The following is a 23,780-nucleotide window of genomic DNA, read 5'->3' as shown; positions in this document are numbered from 1 at the left end:
TAGTATTAGTGAAATACCACAGGCTGTTTGTTAGGAGCATGCATTTAGAACTGACTGTACAAATTTGCTTTTTCCTTCTTAAGAAAGGTCATGAATTAGGCTAGAAAGTACCTGCACTCTGATTATATGTCCACATAAAACCAAACTAGCAGCAGGTTATCAGGTCACTAAGAGGAAAACACAACAAAACAAAATTTGCCCCAATTATTTTTAAATGTTTTCAAAAGTTACTTTGTAATCTTACTATATTTTATCAAGTAATCTTTTCATCAGATCAGAATAGAAGACATTTTATTAAGTGCTAGAAATACAGTATATAAACACATCACACAAGAGTCACTGACTGACAAGAGATTTTTTTCCCCAGGAAACTAAATATTTACACAACCGTATTTAATATGAAACTCACTACCATGAATCTAATAATTCTACAGGTGTATATAAACTATTAACATATTAGGGATATTTTTCAAAGCAGTAGGTATATAATGAAATGAATCTGTTTTTTGTTTCAGTGTATAAAAACTGCAGTCACTACTAATGATATTAAGAGAAACTATCATAACATTATCACCACTGAGCATAATACATAAGAAGAATCTAGAACTCTAATAAAATGACTTTCCTTTTTTTTTTTTTTTAAATCATGTACAGACTAACACAAAGCCTGTATTAAAACAAAATCAGTTTACATTAGAATGCCCAGCTATATTTGAGGTGTCTTTGAGTAACTTCAACATTCTGAGAACTGCCAAATGTGTTCAGATATCTGAAATTCATGTTTATCTTTAATTTCCAAGGCAAAGGATAGCAGTACCATCTTTCATCATGGAAAAAGCAACCAACCAACAAAACCAAACCATGTTGACCCTCGAACAACATGGTAGTTAGGGGTGCTGACACCCAGTGCAGTCCAAAATGTGCATATAACTTTTGACTCACCAAAAACTTAATTACTAACAGCTAACTGTTGACCTTACCACAACATAAACATACATTTTGTATGTTATACATATTACATACAGTATTCTTACAATAAAATAAGCTAGAGAAAAGAAAATGTTAAGAAAACCAAAAGGAGAGGGGCGCCTGGATGGCTCAGTGGGTTAAGCGGCCAACTTCGGCTCAGGTCATGATCTCACGATCTGTGAGTTCGAGCCCTGCATCGGGCTCTGTGCTGACAGCTCAGAGCCTGGAGCCTGTTTCAGATTCTGTGTCTCCCTCTCTCTGACCCTCCCCCGTTCATGCTCTGTCTCTCTCTGTGTCAAAAATAAATAAAAAACGTTAAAAAAAAATTTTAAAAAAGAAAACCAAAAGGAGAGAAAATACATTTGCAGAACTAGATTTATCAAAAAAATCTGTGTACAAGTTGGCCTGCACAGTTCAAACCATGTTGTTCAATGGTCAACTGTACTTCAATTCTAGAAGAAGTACTAGGTACTTTTTTTTACATTTTGTTAATTGTTGTATGCTTATCCCTTAGTGCAGTAAGTAAATGAGAAAGACTGCTAAATGAAATACAGAGATGACAGAAAAATCGCATCTCGGCCTTTTGGCTAAGATCAAGTGCAGAGATGACAGAAAAAAACAAAGAAAATTATAACAGTTGTTTTACTAAATACTCATTTCCAACCAAGTAATGAAGACAGAAGAAAATACATTTTAACTATCAAAATATAGTCAAAAGTACAGCCCAAAATCACAGCATTAGTGTTTGCTGTAACAGGATTTCAACTTCATAATCTAAAATTATGCAGGTAATTTTAATGTGTAAACCTTCTTTGGAAACTTCATCAAACTGCTGTGTTATACTAATCTCTAAAATTATTAACATTTCTAGGGGCGCCTGGGTGGCGCAGTCGGTTAAGCGTCCGACTTCAGCCAGGTCACGATCTCGCGGTCCGTGAGTTCGAGCCCCGCGTCAGGCTCTGGGCTGATGGCTCGGAGCCTGGAGCCTGTTTCCGATTCTGTGTCTCCCTCTCTCTCTGCCCCTCCCCCGTTCATGCTCTGTCTCTCTCTGTCCCAAAAATAAATAAAAAACGTTGAAAAAAAAAAATTTAATAAAATTATTAACATTTCTCAAGAGCCAAATATGAGTTACCAAATCAAATTTGGTCTTTAGCATCTAGGCTTTCTGTAACTCACTGATTAAGAAGTGATCCAAAATTCAAATATATGACTGAGAACTAGACTAAGAAGGCAATACATTTATCAATGAGTTCACACTGTGAAACAAGATTTCTCAACCTTAGCACTACTAACATTCTGGGCCAGGTAATTTATTGTGGAGGACTGTCATGTGCATTGTAAGATGCGTGATAGCCTCCTGGCTTCTGCCCACTAGATGACAGTAGAACCATCTGCCAGTACTAAGAATCAAAAAATATTTGTCTCCAGACTTTGCCAAATGTCCCCTTGGATGCAAAATCACCCCAGGGTTGAAAACTACTACCCTAAAATGATGTTCACTAAAATGTAAATGTTTACTATCTCTGAATGGAATTATGGATACATTCTGTTCTTTTTTGCTTTATCTTTTGCTTTTCTGTATTTTCTAAAATGAGTATAAAAGTTTCAATACGTTTTACAAAAGAAAAAATACAATTCACTAATTATTAATCAAGGAAATACTCATTGATTCAGTTTGTACCCTAGTTTTTAATGACTAGTATGCACAGATGTTTTCCCAAATATGAAATGTTTCTGAGTATTCAAAATGTTTAACAAAAAAAAATTCATCTCAGAATACACCCAGATTTTAATCTATATAAGGATTTCTTGAAATTTCAAATGAAAAATACTTTAAAGATGCTTTAAGTAAAACAGGATCATTTACTGAGCACTTTTGATGTGATGTCCCAAGTGCTTGGCAAGAATTACAACATTTAACCCTCAGAAAAACTAAAGTGAATGTTAGCATCTCCATTTCACAGATGAGGAAACTGAAAAACAGCTTAGGTGTCTTGTCCAAGGTCCCACATATAATAAGTGATAGAGCTGGGAGTCAAACCCAGGCAATCTTACTTCATGACCTGCACTCTTTACCACATGCTATACTCACTGACCATTAAACCACTTTCTGTCATGTCTGTATTAATTCAGAAAGGCAATGCTTACTGCTTCAGAAAACATCCCTTGTTACTATAATTAACAAAATCAGTATCTTCAACTTGCACAGAGGCTGTGATATAATAATGCCCCCCCCCCCACATGCCCACATCCTAACCCCTAGAACCTGTGAATGTTACCTTATGTGGTAAAAGGGACTTTGCACACGTGATTTAGGATCTTACCAATGGAGAGAGCATACTGGATTATCTAGCTGGGGCGAACGTAATGACAAGGATCCTTATAAGTAAAAAGGGGAGGGAGAAGAGGCTAGAAGACACTACACTTCTGGTTTTGAAAGTAGAGAAGGGGACCAGAAGCCAACGAATGCAGGCAGCCTCTGTAAGCTGGAAAAAGGCAAGAAAACAGATTCTTCCCCTAGAGACTCCAGAGGAATACAACCTTACTGATGTCTTGATTTTAGCCCTGAGAGACCCATGTTGGACTTCTGACATCCAGAAGTATGCGATAGTAAATTTGTTGTTTTAAATTTCGTTTGGCATCTAGGTGTGACATCATTTGTTAGAGAGGCAACAGGAAACTAATAGAGTCTTCTCTGAAAGCATTTCCACTCACTTTGTTGTCCTTAGTTCCACTAACATCCCTATAAAGCACAAACAGGGAGGAGGGGAATTACCATAGATCCATTAACCTAAGATTTGGAGAATCTGAAACAGAAATATCACTTTAAAAAGTCTTACCCTATTACAACACAAATATTCCTGTGTATGGATACAAATATAGTAATGTGACCTACAATTTGTCCCTGGACAGCCAGAAAAAGCCATTAGATTTAAATTGCTGGTAGGGTGTGGCTGCCACCTTTTATACATGCAGAAGAAAGGAAATACTTCTTCCCATTTTGTTGGCACAGTCACTGCTGCTTTCTATGCTCTAGAGTTTACTTTCATTCTAGTCATAGATGTGATACAAATAATGAAATGGCAGTAAAGCCATTCCCAGACAGGACACAATGTTATAGGTCGTTTTATTACGAAAATACTTACTGTTTTTAAGATCTTCAATTTCTGGCAACTAAAATCACTGGGCCACACTGGATTTTGTGACCGATTTTCACAAAAATATGTAGAGGGAGGTGGAGAAAATCTGCACTAATAAAGATAGCACTCTGGTAAGAACCATATTTTAAAATTCTGTTAAACATAAATGAACAAGTTAAAAAAGAAAAGCCTCGCATCCAAAAATACTACATTAAGCCAATATGTAGTGATGAATAACCTCTGATGAATAACCTCTAAGTGGAAATGTATTTTGTAAAGGTAAAATAATAAGTTCCCTAAATAAAAAGGCTTTCATTCACATCTTAAAACACTGTTTAGCTATTTAAGAGTACGTATAGAAATAAATAGTAAAAATAAAATCCTTTCCACACTTACCTTGTTGACATTTTAAAATTAGAAATTAAACACCTAATTTACTGTAAAAGAATATTTGATTTCCAACAACTTGGAGATAACTCAAATCAGTATTAGCCAAATACTGCTTGTATCAGTTAAAGTGCCTATGTCTGCTACCCAGCGATGTTCATTCATAGATCATAAGTCAAAACATACTGGAAAATCAGGAGCAGGTAGTTCTCCTACCATTTCAGCCAATGGTATATAAATGACTCTGAGTAAACCCCTTCATCTCTAAGAAGTTATGAAATGAGGCTGAATACTCAAAAACTGACCGTGTAAATATTTTCTCACTTTTTCCTTCCATTTTGTCAACTCTATGATGTTTTTATGTGGATGAGATTTATTTAGTACATGTATGTATGCCTAGACAAAAGCTTGTTTTAAAATTTTTTTAATGTTTTTATTTATATACTTGTTTATTTATTTATTTAGAGATAGAGAGTGAGCAGGGGAGGGGCAAAGAGAGAGGGAGACAGAATCCCAAGCAGGCTCCGCAGCATCAGCACATGAGATCACAACCTGAGCCAAAATCAAGAGTTGGGCACTTAACCAACTAAGCCACCCAGGGGCCCTGACAAAAGCTTGTTTTTAAAATAAGAGTTCACAGGGGCGCCGGGGTGGCTCAGTCAGTTAAGCGTCCGACTTTGGCTCAGGTCATGATCTCACAGTTCGTGAGTTTGAGCCCCACATCGGGCTCTATGCCGACAGCTCGGAACCTGGATCCTGCTTTGGATTCTGTGTCTCCCCTTCTATCTGCCCTTCCCCCACTCGTGCTCTGTTTCTCAATAGTAACGTTAACAAATTTTAAAAATAAATAAAATAAAAGTTCACAGAGAAACATTTCTATACAAAATCATTCTAAATTAATCACTTTAGGGGCACCTGGCTGGCTCAGTTGGTGAAGTGTCAGTTTAAGGTCATGATGTCATGGTTCGTTGAGTTGGAGCCCCACATCAGGCTCTGCACTGTATCAGTGTGGAGACTTAAGAGAAGTCTCTCTCCCTGTCTCTGAGCCCCTTCCCCACTTGCTGTCTCTCAAAATAAATAAACTTAAAAAAAAAAATAATTACCTTAAATTACCTACACCAGCATCACTAAGATAATCAAAAGCTGAGTCTCACCTTGCCTATTCCCAGACTCCAACTGGCATGTTATTCCAAATATTTATCTTATTCTTCACAGAATCCTTTGTTTTGTTTTGTTTTGTTTGTGAAATGGTTCATTACTGAACACCAACTATACAGCAGATCTTGTTCTAACTCTGGGAAGTCAAAGGAAATAAGATTCTAGTCTCATGGAGCTTAAAGCAGAAAATTTCAGATAGTGATAAACTACTATAAAACAGGGTAACAGGATACAATGACTGAGGGGCTAGCCTGATTTCAAAAAAAAAAAAAAAAGGCTTAACAATCAAAACCAGGAATTAGTTATATAGAAAGATTTAAAGAAGACAAAGTGAAGAGGTGATCATTAGGCATATCTTTTATTTCAATTTCTCTTTGTTTCAGAGACTTCTGAGATATGGCAATAGCAAAAAAATTTAATAATAATTTAATCAAATGTTCCATGTAACATGAAAAGTTTAAGTTTGAAATCTTATTTAACCATAACTATTCCAGAATACTACAGAAATAAAATTATTCTGTTGGTTGGCAGTCTATAGTCACTTAATTGAATCAATTAAAAGAATTTTTAAAAACACGATAGCTTTCAAATAGCTATTACTAAGTTGTTTTCTATGACTAGATTTATTCACTAAGACACTGAGTATTTTGGAAAAATGAGATTTTAAAACCCGACCCCACAAAAACACACAAATAGACTGCAAGAGCAAATAATGTGAAAAATATGTCCACCTCTACTTAATTCTTTCCTTTATTAAGAATATCTAAACCTGGGGCACCTGGGTGGCTCAGCTGGCTAAGCATCCAAGTCCTGGTTTCAGCTCAGGTCATGATCTCATGTCTCCGGAGTTCAAGCCCCAAAATGGGCTCTGTGCTAACAGTGCAGAGCCTGCTTGGGATTCTCTCTCTCTCCCTCTCTCTCACAATAAATAAACTTTTAAAAAGTTTTTTAAAAAATATTTTTAAAAAATGTCTCAATCGGTGCTAGCCACATGTGGCTATTTAATTTTAAACAAATTAAAATTAAATAAAATTTATCAAGTACATTAGCCACATTCTAATTGCTCAATATCCATATGTGGCTAGTGGCTGCCATGTTAGACAACACAGCTATAAAGCATTTCATCATCACAGAAAATTCTTTTTTTTTTTTTTTAATTTTTTTTTAAACGTTTTTATTTATTTTTGAGACAGAGAGAGACAGAGCATGAACGGGGGAGGGTCACAGAGAGAGGGAGACACAGAATCTGAAACAGGCTCCAGGCTCTGAGCTGTCAGCACAGAGCCCGACGCGGGGCTCGAACTCACAGACTGTGAGATCATGACCTGAGCCGAAGTCAGACACTCAACTGACCGAGCCACCCAGGCGCCCCCATCACAGAAAATTCTATTGGACAGTGCTGATATAAATTATTTTTCAAAAAAAAATTATTTTTCATATTTGAACTAAACAAAAATATTCCAAAGAAGCTTATAAAAATAAGGTTAATCATAAACTTTTTACTTTTTTTTTAATATTTACTTATTTTGAGAGAAAGAGAGCGAGTGAGCAGGAAAGGGGCAGAGAGGGAGAGAGAGAATCCCAAGCAGGCTCTGCACTGTCAGGGCAGATCCCGATGTGGGGCTCTAATTCACAAACTGTGAGATCATGACCTGAGCCAAAATCAAGAGTCAGATGTTCAACTAAGCCACCCAGGCGCCCCAGTCATAAACTTTTTAAAGGAATGGGTGAGTAGTACTGTGAAGCCAGAAAGAAGTCACATAAGAGGTTTAGTAATCAGATCTATATTCTAGAATAAGACAGACTGAGATAAGTCTGGGATAAGCAAAAACGTACTCTGACATCCATCTTTCGTAATGAGACTTGAATTTTAACTCTGATTCTACCTCTTTTAGCTGTATGAATTCTGAGGGATACAGAATTAGGCTTTTGTGTATATCTAATAGCAGAGGTTAAAAATGAGATGATCCAGATAACCTGAAAAGACCCCAAACAATGGAAAATGGGCTGTGACTCCTCCTAGTTATCAATAAATAGGTGTACAGTTTGGATTTTCATGCTGACAGAAATATACGTGGTTGAAAAAAATTAACTTTAAGGTCTTACCTAACATTAACATTACATAAAGATGTTCACTATTTGAAAGAGCAAACAATTATATGAAATTGACAACCAATATCTATTTACATAAATAAAATTTTAGGGGGGAAAATCAGACCCATATTTCTTTCTACCATATTTCTTTCTACCAAATTCTCTAAGTAAATAATAAAGATGCATTACAGAAGTGGCACATTTTCTTCTAATTTTTAATTTTTCTGAGTCTATACTACTAATAAAAGAGCAACACTATTTTTAAAAGTGTAACTGTATTACCCCACAATCTGTTTAACTACAGTGTTACTGCCACAAATATTTTCTGAAATTTTCACTTAAGAATTTTCCACAAAAAATGTGTGGATAAGGGTCAAGGATATTTTAATATCCTGTATTAGGAAGTGACCTGCATGAAATAAAACACAATTAACTAATGAAATACAAACAAAACAAAAAAACCCCACCCTATATTGTATTTCAATGGACTAGTAAGTGTGTCATTGAATACAATTATACAAATTTCATTGACTATGATTTCATTGTTATACAATAGTTTAGGATGCTTTGTAGTTCTTATTTTTTCCTGACTAAACCTCAGTACTACTGAATTGCCTATACCAATATAAAACTTACTAGCAATATACCATATTTCCCTTATCTACTTGCTTTAACCTCGATGGTCTTCACTTTGTTCTTGACCCCACCCGGCACAGCAGACACGGTATTAACACTTGAAGAAAATTTAGATTATTTTCCAATCCCTTCCATCAAGGGTATTGACTCATACTGAAAATTACTACAAAATAAGTAACTCCAATCAGTCATCTTGCTCCATGCACTATGAAATCTAGTAAACTAACAAGTTCATCCACATATTTTCCTACCTCTTTCACCAACAAACTTTTAAGTTATAGTAAAATGATTTGAGATTGGTTCTCAAAATTTTGTAAATGTTCAAATTTGACTTTACCTTGTATTCTCCATTCACCACAGCAAGACAAAAAGAGAATGCATCACAGAACTGATATGTGGTTTTTAAAATACTAAGTAACTTATTATAATATCTAAAATAGTAATTTACTAAGTTTATTTTTCCTATAAAGACCAGTTTTTGGTTTTTGGTTCATCAGGTTTATCATTTTAGTATTTTAGGATCAATTGTATTCAACATTCCATTTCAAAATAAGCAATAAAAGTTAGAACAGGGGCGCCTGGGTGGCTTGGTCGGTTAAGCGTCCGACTTCGCTCAGGTCATGATCTCACGGTCCGTGAGTTCGAGCCCCGCGTCAGGCTCTGTGCTGACAGCTCAGAGCCTGGAGCCTGTTTCAGATTCTGTGTTTCCCTCTCTCTCTGCCCCTCCCCTGTTCATGCTCTGTCTCAGTCTCAAAGATAAATAAACGTTAAAAAAAAATTAAAAAAAAAAAAGAACATAAGACACTTCATACCATATACTCAAATTTTACACTATCAGCTATTTGCTGAATCAGAACACTAAGCATTGGTGAAGCTATAGCCACCATGCTGTTGTAATAACAACAGTGGAAGTAAATTTGGACTGGAAAGTTAACTTCATGTTCGTACTTGTACCAGCATGAATTCTTACAACTGGGAAACACTCACATAACCCATGCAAAGATTCTATTCAAGTATTAGTTAACCTTCACTTTTAACTTCTTTGAAACTGAGTTTAGGCCAGATGAATTCATTTCTTCATCTATTAAACATGGGACTAAAGTCTAGTTCATTTTGCAAATATTATTTTTCTTATATTAAAAAAAAGTCATCGGGGCACCTGGGTGGCTCAGTCTGTTAACTCTCTGACTTTGGCTCAGGTCATGATCTCGAGGTTCATGGGTTCAAGCCCTGCATGGGGCTCTGTGCTGACAATTTGGAGCCTGGAGCCTGCTTTGGATTCTGTGTGTCCCCCTCTCTTTGTCCCTCCCTGCTCATGTTCTGTCTCTCTCTCTAAATAAACATTAAAATAATTTTGGGGGGCACCTGGGTGGCTCGTCAGTTGAGCGTCTGACTTCAGCTCAGGTCATGATCTTGCGGTCCACCTCAAGCTCTGTGCTGACAGCCCAGAGCCTGGAGCCTGCTTCAGATTCTGTGTCTCCCTCTTTCTCTGCCCCTCCCCCACTTCACACTCTCTCTCTCTCTCTCTCTCTCTCTCTCTCTCAAAAATAAATAAAAATGTTAAAAAAAATTTTTTTAAGTCATTAATTATCAGCTATATGCCTGGTCCGGTTCCAGGTACACTCTAGCAGTTCTAATTTGGATCACTGTAACTCCAAAAAGTAGATATTTTCATCTCCAGGGATGACAACACTGTGCCTTAGTTGTTAAGGTGGGACTCTTGCCCTATACTCCACAGGCCCATGGAGTTGGGGGAAAAAAAAAAGATGTTTTGTTAACTGGCTTAAAGCAAACAGAATGACAGAACAACTTTCAGGGTGAAGGTCACTTAAGCAAAGCAAACCTCTCTTAATAAAAAGAAAACCATACTTTCTTTAGGGTGACAAGTTTGCTATAGTTAATTATACAGGTATAGCACACTTTCTATAGCCATTTTCTAAAATAAAATGTTTCTAAATAAAATTTGAACGAAAAGAAACATATTTTTTTTTTTTTTTTTAATTTATTTTTGGGACAGAGAGAGACACAGCATGAGCGGGGGAGGGGCAGAGAGAGAGGGAGACACAGAATCGGAAACAGGCTCCAGGCTCCGAGCCATCAGCCCAGAGCCTGACGCGGGGCTCGAACTCACGGACTCACGGACCGCAAGATCGTGACCTGGCTGAAGTCGGACGCTTAACCGACTGCGCCACCCAGGCGCCCCAAAAAAAGAAACATATTTTAAACCATATACAACACTCTCTCAATAAAGGCATCTTGACTGGAGAATGATTTTATAATTTTTGAAAAATCTGCCACATACTTTGTTTCATAAACTTAAACTCTGTATGTCAGGATTTCTGAACATAGGATATGAGCATCTTCATCAGTAACTTTCTAAACTCACTCATAAATGGATATAAAGTGTGTGTCAGTCAATTATATCTCAATAAAGGTGGAACTAAAATTTGGGGATGCCTGGGTGGATCAGTCTGTTAAGCCAGCTCAATCTCAAGGCTCACGAGTTCGAGCCCTGCATTGGGTTCTGCGCTGCAAGCATGAAGCCTGCTTCAGATCCTCTGTCACCCTCTCTCTGCTGCTCCTCTGCTCGTCTGTTCTCTCTTTCTCAAAAATAAATATAAAAAAAAAAAAAGCTGGAAATAAAATTAAAAAAAATAAATGGTGATCACAAAGAAAAAATATGTTATCACATAAATGATTGTGTTATTATATATTTGCACTACACTTTAAAAACCACAAATTTAACAAAGCCTTTCTGATATTGCTGGGAGTTTAAACTAGCTCAAAATTTTCTGGAAATGCTCTAAAATTAATTGTGGTGATGACTGCACAATTCTACAAATATACTAAAAAATGCTGCATTGTATACTTTAAGTGGGTGAATTGTATGGTATGTGAATTATTTCTCAACAAAACTGTTATTTAAAAAAACCCTTCTGGAGAACAAACTGGCAATACGTGTTAAAAGCCTTTGAAATGTTCATATCTGTTACGTAATTCTATTTCTAGGAATCTGTTGTAAGGAAATAATCACAGTCATAAAGGTTTTTGTTTTTTAATGTATAAGGATGTTCATCAAATCATAATATCCCAAAAGTGCAAACTACCTAAAATACCATCAATAGAAGAATGGTAAACAGATATGGCATACCCATACAATGAAATTAAATGTCAATTCAAAAAATCACATTCTCAAAAAATTCATTTCATAATAAACCATGTTACCAAAATAATATTAATGTACAACTGCAGTTTGTTAAAAAATACATAGATGCATAAGAGAAAACACTGGAAAGATATAGAACAAAGTGTCAATAGTTACTTCCAACTGGCAGAATTTCAAGTGATCTTAATCTTCTCTATATCTGACTAGTCTTCAATTTCTCTACAATAAAAATCCTTTCATAAGTTAAACATAAGTGTTATTTTTAAACTAGTAGCCACTTTGAAAAGTACAAATTTTCCATTAAAAAATAAAAACAGGGCCATCAGCATTTCTCACAAGTATTATGTGTGTGCATGTATGTATATGTGTCCAATACCTTAATTAATGCATTAACCTCATAGTTTAAAACCTTAACTAATTCTATCCCCAATAAAATAAATTCTAATGATCCACGCTTAATTTTACAGGTGTTAACACAGAAACCACGAGCTGGCCAAAAGCGTATTAACTCTACTTCATACACAAAGCCAAACTACCTAATCTAGGTTTAAAACATTATTATATCAAATCACATTTGCTTCCACATCTAGGAAAACTCAACATGTATGTTCATTTCAAGATTTAAAATAATTACTTATCATCTTTGCTAGGGGAAAATTAGCCAGAATAAAAAAGAACAACATTTTACGGCATTACAGGAAGGAATTCAAGGGTATGGTAAAGCACAGCAAAAAGTTTCTCATCACAACCAAATATGAAATACTATGTGCTAACGTATTTGGATTCTGCAGAAATCATTAAAGAAAGCTTAAAAAGTAACAAAATTACAATAACCAAATAAAGGTTTTACTTTATGTACGTAGATATGTTCCAAAAATGTGTTCCAAAAATGTCTTTTCCAAAGTCCACATTGCAGAATTTTATGCAAGTATACTGTATGTAACAGGTAGTCAGAAAGGAAAAAAATTCAATTTTCTCTGTTATCAAAATCCTCGAAAATCAACATTTAACACTTCCAAACATATAAGAAAACAGTCTGCTAAGACAAAGAAGCACCCTCAAGTAAGTTTCTTCAGTTTCAAAAAAATTTGATTCACCTAGACCAAATACAGAAAAGATAAGAATCAAAAGGTATCAAGGATGAAGTGTCAAAATAGAATGTCACTACTGATTACTTCTCAGGTTAATACTTTTTTAATAGTTACATTAATGTGAAAGCAAGAGAGTCAAAGCAGTTTTTATAAAATAAGATACTTAACTTAGGATATTATTAATAGCTCAAATTTGATATTTTCTAAGCAAAAATCATTGTTAGAGTTTGCATATTAATCTAAAAATCAGTAGTCATTAAATTCTACAAAAAACTGTAAGAGATGAACTCTGAAAAAAAACACTTTGTGTAAAATGGCATGATTCTTATAGAATTTAGTGTCATTTTTTGTTTCACATTCATTAATATAGCACTAAGATTTCAAATCACTAAATGACTACACTGGTAGGAAACTTGTTTTTAATTGCCTAGATAACCCTTTTGATAATAACAGTAACTGGTGATTCAGTTTTTACATTTCCTGACCCCTCATTATTAATTTTTCAGATTACTTTCAGCATACTGTTATCCTGAAAGTCCAACACTATCAAGGCAATACCAACTAAACCAATGAAGCAGTCTCTGTAGTTTTCCTTAAAGGGTTTATTACCTGAGTGGTCACTACATAATGTTTACTTTCTAATTATTTGTTTGTACTGTACATTTAGGGTTTTTTTTTAATCTTTTTTTTTCAAGTTTGTTTATTTATTTTGAGAGAAAGAGAGTGGGAGGGACACAGAGAGAGAGAGAGAATCCCAAGCAGGTTCTGCACTGTCAGCACAAAGCCAGATGTGCGGCTCAAACACGAACCGTGTGAGATCATGACCTGAGCCAAAACCAGGAGTCAGACGCTCAACCAACTGAGCCACCCAGGTGCCCTGTACATTTAGGTTTTGTGCTTTTTTCTTTATATGTCATATTTCACAACTTAAAAGTTTAAAATTGTTTCTTTCTTAAGGTGTTTTATGTGTATGTGTTTAAATGTACAGTTTTCTTAAGACTCTATAGCTAAGAGATACTAGTTACACAAGACTCAACAGACACAATACTGTCTTGGCTACAGCCAAAATGCCACTAGTTAAAGGCAAGCCTCCATACAAGACTTCTTCATCTCAAATCAACTTGATAAACCAAGTTTTGTTTGACTCACAAAACCCCAGGAATACATACATTACTTATATTTAAAATATCCATCTATGTACTTCAAGATGTATGTATATACATCATACAAAATTCAAAAAGCATGTTCCATGGTAGAAAAATGCTTTACTGTTATTTAATGTTTATCTATTAAAGTAAGGATAATGCAGGCTATGAAGAAAAAGTCAAGAAACACACATATTTTTTTTAAAGTGTCTTTTTTAAGTAAGCTCCACACTCAATGTGGGGTTTTGGAACTCACGACCCCAAGAGGGAGAGTCGCATGCTCTACTGACTGAGCCAGCCAGGCATCCCTAAAAAAAAATTTTAAGTAATCAGACAGAACTCTGAAAACCTTATTCTACCTAACATGCCAATCTACTTGGCCTAAGGATTTCCTGAAACCTCAATTTTCCCATCTTTAAATTTGGGTTAAATAATTTTTATGCTTTCCAACTTCACATTTTAAAAACAAGTCCAATTATCATGTAGGAATTCAATCAAACATCTTAGAAGATGGCATAAGTGCAAGGTACTATTAGATAATAAATTCATACATTTATACAGTTAAAATGTAAAGGATACAAAATGTTTTCATTTTCCCTTCACTTTCTCTTCAATGTATCTCTAAATCTACATAAAAAAAGGAACCTAGTAAAAAAAGAATTACAGATCCACATCTTAATAAATTTAAAAATAAGTCAAGAATATTTTTCAAGGAGCTTTGCAAATTCAAAATCTCATCGATAGGCAGATATATTTTAGGAGTAATAACACATATCCATGTAGTAAGAACTGAACATTCTCTAAATTCACAAAATTTTAAATATGCCTTTACCTTTATTTTATGCTACACTGTGCACGCACAACATAATACGAAGTGTTTGAAAGTACTTACTAGGTACTTAGTAAAATCAACAATAAAAACCAAAACTAAACCTCTGTAAGCTTTTTAAAAACGTGTTGGGTAGTTGTAGTATAATCAATTTCTTAAATCTACCTTTATTAACATTTATAAAAAGATTAGCCTGCAGAAATAAAGGTGACCATTCATTTAAAAACTCAAATGCTGGACATGTTGTTTATTAACAAAGGAATAAATCATCTTAGTTGCTCTTTCAAAAAATAACAGACTCTACTTTTTTTTTTTTTTAAAGTAAAACTAAAAACAGCATTGTATCAAGAAACAAATTTTATAGACACCAAGTTCTAAATCTTTTTAAGGCTTTGATAATTCTAATTTTTAAGTGTCTAAAACTGACTTTGTTTCAAAAGAATCCAATGAATAAGTATCCATGGTAACTTATTTTCTTCTTGACAAAAATAATTAAAAATAAAGTAATCAGTGGTGCCTGCTAAGATCTTTTAAAACTTGTTTTCAATGAGCTATATTTTAGCTCATTTTTAAAAACTTACTAGTGACTCCATTTTCTTTACAAGTTCCTTTCTAGGACCACGATGGACCTCTTATTTTTTTCATTTCACTGCTATTTTGTTTCATTGATAATTTTACTAAAACAGGAAAAATTCTGCCAAAACCATTTCGTTACCCAAAACACAAACTCTAAGATCCTTAGGGTTCATTTATGCATGTAAGAATGCTTTGTGCATATACTATATGTACAACATAGTGAACAAAGTATGAAAAAAAGAAACAAGATCCTTTGCCTCACTGCAACTTAATCCTTTTGCATTCATTATATTAAACGTGCCTAACCTTGAATATTCCCCTTCACCTTGAGCTTTTACAGAGAGCTCAAATACCTTCATAATAAATGAAGTAATGTGGTGTAGTATAAAGAGCCAGGTACAGATCTGTCACCAAAGGAACTTAACTTCCTTAGGCCTCTGTTTTCTCTCTTATAAAATAAAGTAGTTGGATTATATCTCTTCCATTTAAATTGGCTGTTAGGTACTTAATTCAGAACCTGCTATACTACTTACAATAGTAAAAATAGTTAACATCCTGTTAATCAATATTCCAAACAATAGAATACTACATGACCCTTTAAAAAAAAAAAGTTGTAGGAGTGCCTGGGTGGCTCAGTCAGGTATGCGTCTAACTTCAGCTTGGGTCATGGTCTCAGAGTTTGTGAGTTCGAGCCTGGCACTGGGCTCTGTGCTGACAGCTCAGAGCCTGGAGTCTGCTTAGGATTCTGTCTCCCTCTCTCTCTGCCCCTCCCTATTCATGCTCTGTCTCCCTCTCTCTCAAAAAATTAAAAAAAAATTTTTTTAATTAAAAACACTTGTAGATCAAATATGTGCTAATTTAAAAGGATGTCCCAGGTAGCCTATTAAAACACAAGAGCAAAAAACAAAAACAAACAAAAACCCCAAACACCACAATAGCAAATGCAGACAGTATGACCCATTTTGAATGTATTTTAAGACAGATATGTATATACAGATATTTTCTAGAAGAAATAGAATATATAGAAAATATCTATAGATATTTTCAGAAGAAACTTCAAAATGGTTATTGGGGGAAATGGGGTGCTAACTTTTTTTTTTTTTTTTTTTTTTACCTCTTAGCCTTTTATAATATTTGAAAAAAATTTACATAATGAACATGTATTATCTTTATAGTTTTTTTTTATCTTTATAAATTTTTTAAAAGAAACTAAAAGACCTGCTGATCCAGGTTATATAATTAGAAAAGACCTGGATTCAAACACTGGCTTTGCTAGTTACCATCTGTATGCTGTTAAGATACTTAACCTCAATTTCTCCATCTCTAAAAAGGAGTCGATAGTACCAACCTCATGCAACTGTTGGTAGGATAAAAGGAAATTATACGTGTAAGGCACTTAGCATAACATACTGTAAGACAACTATTAGCAGCTTTGCTATAATTATTATAAATATCATAAACTTCAGAAACTGAGTGTCTTTAGAATCAGATTTGACAATTCACTCAAGGAGGACCATCTCAAAGGCAACCAATTTCCTTTACCCAAAATTGAATCAATCTGATTAGTATAGGAAAGAGCATATTTAGTAAGATTAAAAAAAAAAAAAAAGCTATCACAGGTAGCAGGTGGGCTGACAGACACGGTAATCACAGCAAAGTCTGGGTTTTAATTAATTATTATCTAACTAGAATAGCCTTCTTCATTATGTGGATACCTATCCAAAGAGCCAGAATACTCAATACAGCTAGTCAGGGGACCCTGCTTTTGACAAAATGCTGAATACATAGGAATACACTTTTTTAAAAAAGTAATTCAAGCTTCCAACATGAGTTTTTTTCTTCTTTCAATATACAAGAATTTCTCATTTTCCTAAATTTATGGCAGTGATAGTTCATGCACACAATTTTACCAGTTAATTACAAATAACATGTCAACTGAGTGGAAGATATAAAAATGAGATCTCCATAAAAATTAATTCCAAAAAAGCATATTGAATAGTTTTTTTTTGAGTGAAACTTTTCCTCACAGAATTTTTTAAAATTTGGGCTTAGGGGCGCCTGGGTGGCTGAGTCAGTTAAGCGGCCAACTTCAGCTCAGGTCATGATCCGGTGGTTAACGAGAGCCCCACATCAGGCTCTGTGCTGACAGCTCAGAGTCTGGAGCCTCCTTCGGATTCTGTGTCTCCCTCTCTCTGTTCCCTCCCTTGCTTGCACTGTCTGTCTGTCTGTCTCTCTCTCTCTCTCTCTCTCTCTCTCTCAAAAATAAATAAACAAACATTAAAAATTCAGGCTGAATATCATCAAGTCAAAATACACCAAGTTTTGAATCTGGCCTTTAACTAAAAGTACTCTCATAAAGTATTACTCTAACAATATTCAATTTAATTTTTTCAACACACCAAGAACACCTCCTAAACTTCTATATAACAACTGAAAGGATATTGCATTAAGATAGATTAAATCAATATGTGGTACAACTGGTTTGAGTCCATCATATTACAATTTTAACACACCTTCCTGGTATTAGAGAATAGTTTCAAAATCAATATGATGGATTAAAGTTTGAATTACCCCAATTACAACTATAAAACAAAAATAAAAGGTCACACACACACATTTAATCCTTTTCAATAGGAAAATAAAATAGGCTCCACTTAACAATGTATCTACTGTAAGTTTGTCAGGATTTAAAACCTTTAGAACAGTAACCATTTCAAATTACACAAGCAGTTACATTTTAATACATTAAAGCGTTATTGTAGCTTTCCTGAGAGTAACCTGAAGTTCTCACCAAAAAACAAAAAAACCCCAAAAATCCGGCACTTCACTGAGGCTCTAAGAACTGCATGCCTACTTCATAGATCATTACACTGTGCTGAGCTGACATCTGGAGACTGTACTGACCTGTACCCATGAAGCAAAGAGAAGGGATGGAGGAGAGAGAGCGTATTAAAAGAAAAACACTTCTTAACACACCCGTCACCTAAGAGCATGAACTGTCGGTAACATCATTGTAAAATACACCTACTTCTAATTTTCCAACATTCAAAATACAGCAAGAACATAACCTACCACAAGCAGATCTTTCTACCCCTTCTCACCCCCACACAGTGCTTTGCCAAGAACACAAGCCCAAGAAAAATAACCAATGCAATTTCCTTGTTTACTTAAAGAATTTCAGAAAACATGTTGACTGCTTCCGAAGCTTCTAAAACAAATGAATTTTCAACATTTAAGACTTTTGATGATCACATTTGAAATACGATAGCAATGATTCCTTCACCCAGTAAACATACAGTTCCAACTTTATAAAAAGGGTTAATTTTACACTGCAGTTCATTAGCATGCCTTGTTTGCAACCAGAAGGAAGAGGGAAAGGGGGTGGGGGGAGCAGCAAAACACACAAGATGGAAAACATCACTACCTCCTTTGGTGGTTATGAATAATTTTAAATTACCACAAGATGTATGGGAAGAGTTCATGAATAGAAAGAAAGGGGGTTGACAATCTGAACTGGCCCCTTCCACATTCATACTGCTGTCGGAGAGAAGGAATTTATTTACACTGCAGTGCCTGGCAGCAAACATGGCTGCCCCTACCCCCTTTAAATCCGAATAGTCTTCACTCCCTCAGCAAAACCATCAAATTATGGCCATGTCTCTGCTGTCTTGACACCATAACACTAACACATTTCCTCCTCCCTCAAAACAGTAAAACCCCACACCTCCTCATTTCACAATCACAACACTAGAACCACTAGCTTCTTCTACATTCTCTAGCCTTGAAAGAAAAGGCCCAGAATACACAGAAATATAGGAACAAAAGGCTTTCCCTTCCTTTAACAACCCCCTTCCCCTTCTTTTCCTCCCACTCTGTGATGCTTGGTCGATAGTTCTCATCCTTCTCAACATTCAGTGCATTTCCCTCCCTACTACGCCAATTCTAAGTCTTCCAGTTTCCTGAGTCTATGTCCTATCTCCCTATGCATCCTGTCTCAACAATTTATATCCCTTTTCCTAATCCACCTTTTCCTTTACTTCCATCCCCTCGTTTCCTCTCTTGATGCCCCATTTCTCCATACAATTCTATCCCCTTCCCCCAGACTCTTCAAGTTTCCACACTGCACCCCCAAACCTAGTTCAGTTCACCCAGGTCTCTAATCTCCAAACCTAACTCTTCTTCTCGTTCCCTGCCCCTCCCCCGTTCCATCTTTATCCCCGCCCCCATCCCACCTTTACTCCCAATTCCCACCTCAGCGCCACTCCATCGCTCATCCCAATCCTACCTCCTCTGCCCCACCTCCCAATCTCCACACCCCCCACCTGGCCCTCTGCTCTTCCTACTGAGCTCCCCTCCAACCCTTTCTGGCCACCAGCTTGTCCTCCCATCCTTGTTAGGGTCTCTCTCTCTCTCTCTCTCTCCCCGGGTCCCATCCCTACGTCGCTCCCTCCTCGTCGTTCCCTCCTCAGCCCTTCCTTCCAGCACACACACATACACACACAGACGCATTAACTTTACCTTCAGTTTGTTCCATTCTAACCCCCCGGCCGTGTCAGTACGATCACAGGAGAGACACGGAGGCCCGGAGTGGGGCTGGGGTGCGGGCAGCCGCCGGGGCTGCGGGGGGAGGAGACGGAACCGAGCTAGGCCGCATGAAATCCCCGGGCTAGATTTTCCTCGCGCCGGACGCCTCTGCCATGGCTGCCGGCACCGAGGAGGGCCGCGGCCGGCCAGGCCGGGCGTGAAGCTGAGATGAGGAAGGCTGCGGGAGACGGGGTGGCCAGGGGCGGTGGAAGGATGATGGGGGGTCGCGGCGCAGCCGCTGCTGCCAGAGAGAAGGCTGTGGCTGGCGGCCGCGCCGGAGCAGCAAGGTCCTCGGGGCTCTACTCGGCCTTCGCACGCCTCTCCGCAGCGACCAGTGGACAGTCCCCTTCGGTCTCCGCCTCCGTCCTGGTCGCCGCTCCCGCCGCCGCCCGCTCCCGCCGCCGCCCGCTCCCGCCGCCGCCGCCGCCGCCGCCGCCGCGCACAAAGCCCCCCCACCCCGGCTCTCGGAACGCCGCCGCCGCCGCCGCCAAATCCTCAGCCCCTCATTGGCCGCTGGCCGCGGCGCCTGCCGGGAAATGCAGTCCCGTGTTTGGGGGCAGGGGGTGCGAAAGGAGGAAGAAGGTAGTCAGCGGGGCGGAGAGGAGCTGCCCGAGAGAGTCTAGACGAGAAGTGAGACCGCAGGCGATAAAAGCAAAGACAGGAAGGAATGATACGAAGGAGAGCTTAAAAAAAAAAAAAAAAAAAAAAAAAGACTTTAGAAAGCTAGGCTAAAGGTTGGGCCTGTGAGGTAAAATTGTGTTCGTGCGTGTTCTGATACTTATTAAATAATAGCACATAATAAACACCATATGGTACTCCTCAGAGTGACACTGCTGTACGCTCCTTAGATGTTAGAAATAACCTACAAACGAGTGCCCGGTTAAGATGACCGGGAAAGAGAAGAACAATTTGTGTGCAGCCTTGGCTGCCTTCTGTCCGACAGCTGTCAGAGAAGAGCTCCCTATTTCACATGAGTCTGTGTCTGGAATCCGTGGCAGCAATTTCAGTTTTGAGCCTTGGGGGATAGTCGCTCATCCAACCTCGGATGTGAGCCCCGGATTGCCCCCCCCCGCCCCCACACCCCGTCCCGCCCCACAATCTCAAGCCGTGGCGGCATCTCAGTCGCTATGAGGAAGCGCTGACCTCCCTGGCAGACACCGGGCCCCGCACGCCTTCTTCCTGCTGGCACTGCGGGCCCGGAGGCTTGTGGGTAACCAGGAGGACGTCGTCAACGCCGACTGCAGCCCGGACCCCAGGGACCTAGAGGGCTCAGTGTCCGTCACGTGCCTGGGTCCTCTGCTGCTCACAGCCAGACCTTCGCTTCCAGGGACGGGGGGGCATTTGTCCTCCACAGAGCTCACTCAAGCTTGAGAAGAGGAAAAGAGACCCAAATTCTCTGTAACCCTCTAAGCGCTCCCCCTTCTAGGAAATTTATGTTAAACAATAGAAGGTGTGTGACATAATAAAGTAGCCTTGCAGGAGTGTGCGAAATTTGGTGATATTTCCTGGGGCCTGGTGGTAATGACTTAGAATGTTGCAGCACAAGAGACGTGAACGTACGAAGGAAACACAGCAGCAGTGAGACAACGAAACCTATCCTCTGCGTTATGGTCTGAGAATAAAGCCGTATCGCTACTAGATGTTACACTCTGCACCGACATTATAGTTCTGGATCTGTTTGGCACGGCCACAAGAAATTCCTGATATTTTTATCTTAAATACCATTTAAACAAGAAATTAAAAGATTCCTACAGATCAATTATTTTAATGATTACTAATTATGTTTCAGGGTTTTAAAAACATAACCCTGTTAATAATACTGCAGATGATATTGATAATTAAGTGTCTCATTACTGTCAACCATTAACTATTTCTAAACCTATTTCTATGGTTTGTGCAGTACCAAAAGTTAAAGGAATCAACCGAATCTATTTTTGTTTACTTTAAATGTCTTTTTAGAACACAGACATCTTAAAGGGGGACACCTGAGAGGTTAAATCTTTTTTTTTCTCCTATGATCCTTTCCACCATCATCCTTCCTTTCCACCTTCCTGTAAACTCCTTGCTTTGTTGACAAACTGTTGCTTTGACCTGACACCTGGATTTTCCCCTTGAGGAGAAGCTGATAAATTGTCCCCAGGGATTTTATTTTAATCTGCTTCTAAGTGACAAGAGTTTAAAATTAAGGTTATGCCGGGGCACCTGAATGGCTCAGTCGGTTGAGTGTCCGACTTCAGCTCAGATCATGATCTCACAGCTTGTGAGTTCAAGCCCGGCATCAGGCTCTGTGCTGACAGCTCAGAGCCTGGAGCCTGCTTCAGATTCTGTGTCTCCTTCTCTCTCTGCCCCTCCCCTACTCGTGCTCTTTCTTCTAAAAAATAAATAAACATTAAAAATAAATAAATGAAATTAGTTATGTCAAGTAGATGTATAATCTCTTCTTGCAAAACATTAGAAAATATATTGTTAATAATATTGGATCTTGAGTCATATTTAAAGAAACGGCCGTTAAAATTAATAATTTACATTTTTAGCATCTAACATCTTCTGAGGTTCAGATCATGCTTTCTCTTCTCCATACAAAATGAGCAAACAGTTCATTTGAAGACAGCAATCAAACACAATTCGCAGGGCCACAGTTATGGAGAAAAAAATTTTTTGTTTCTCTTCCAAAGATTATATCCAAAAACTCCTAACATGATAAATCACTTAATCATGAAAGTCAAAAAATTGCCAGGCCTGAGAGCAGAAGGCAAACATTGCTTTGAACAAACAGATTTCAATAGGAAGGTTCTTAACCCTTCCCTTTTTAGAATAGGATTGCTGACATATGGCTGTGGTAGAAAATCTAGCTCATCTTTCCAATACTGAGCTTGGAATCGTTCATCTGGTTTATGAATACTTAATGATTTTCACTGTGCCTGGTTGTAAGTGAATACAATGCATGAATAAGATTATTTCCCGGTATAAAATGTCTCCCAGGGAACTGAAAGGAATATTTTTGCATCTTTATGATCTGTTCCAGAAAAGTACATGTTTATGATAGTGCAGTGATTAATTTATGGAATTAATTTGAAAATTATAACTGCCTAGCCTTTTAGAGCTCAACATTTGCCATCGGGAATTTTCAGGAAAGGAAAGGTGAAGAGACCAAAGCTTTGTAGATTTTGTTAATTCTAGTAAACACAGAACGTGAAGTGAAACCTTTATGTGGAAACTCGGGCATCAGACATGCACAAAGAGCCCTCTCGTGGCCAAACTGAAAAGTTTTGCTTATTTAATATGGTTGATCTAACTGGTTATTAGCTGAAAAATGCTTTGTGGATTAAATGCAGTCTACATTAAAAAATAATAATAATAACTGAAATTCAATACCCGCCATCTTTCATTCTTACAAATGTGCAGCCCAGATGACTAGGGTCTGTGGTCAGCTCACATGTTAAGAGAAGTATTATCCGTGTGAAAGCGATTCCTTGTTGTCTGGTGTTAGTCCAAGTAGAGCCACTAAAAATGCTGTTTTTCTTCTAGAGCCAGAGGAAATGGATGAGTAGAAATAACAAGAGAGCGAGAATATTTCTGCGTCTTTCACTTTTCCAAGATGGCTCAGTTACCCAACCTAGGAATTGAAGTGCCCCAAACCTGTAGTGCCTACGTCACTGTACGGCTACTATAATATACATCTTAAATGTTATTTGACATTTCTACACAAACTACTATCATAAACAATATCTGTTAAGAACGGATTTATAAAGCAAATTACTTTAGTGGAATTCATATTTCCATATGAAGATTTCACAGCATTCCACTCTTAGGCCTCGGAGAAAGGAAAGGGATGTTTTCCTAACCATTCCCGCCCTTTCTGCCACTCCCTCTCCGCCTAGCTCTCGGCGCCACCCCAACCCCGGCAGTTGCTGATTCGGAGGGGTGGGGGTGGGGGAGTACATCAAAGTGATGTAATTCGTGACTTTAAGATGGTTACCATGGCGACTATCGGGCATATTACGC

General features: G+C 37.6%; 1 protein-coding gene across 7 annotated transcripts in view; it reads right to left on the bottom strand.

The window, feature by feature from the left end:
• NSD3 (nuclear receptor binding SET domain protein 3) overlaps window positions 1-19,825 on the bottom strand; it is a 117,249-nt gene extending 97,424 nt beyond the window's left edge. For all 7 annotated transcript variants that reach the window (XM_053901072.1, XM_053901075.1, XM_053901074.1 and 4 more), the window contains exon 1: window positions 19,710-19,825. The gene's annotated coding sequence lies outside the window, so the exon portion shown is untranslated. The remainder of the gene's footprint in view (window positions 1-19,709) is intronic.
• Window positions 19,826-23,780: the final 3,955 nt, after the last annotated feature.

The sequence above is a fragment of the Panthera pardus genome, unplaced genomic scaffold, assembly GCF_024362965.1.
Source record: "Panthera pardus isolate Hobbes unplaced genomic scaffold, ASM2436296v1 HiC_scaffold_13, whole genome shotgun sequence".
NCBI lineage: Eukaryota > Metazoa > Chordata > Mammalia > Carnivora > Felidae > Panthera > Panthera pardus.
This window is presented reverse-complemented; position numbering and strand designations above follow the sequence as displayed.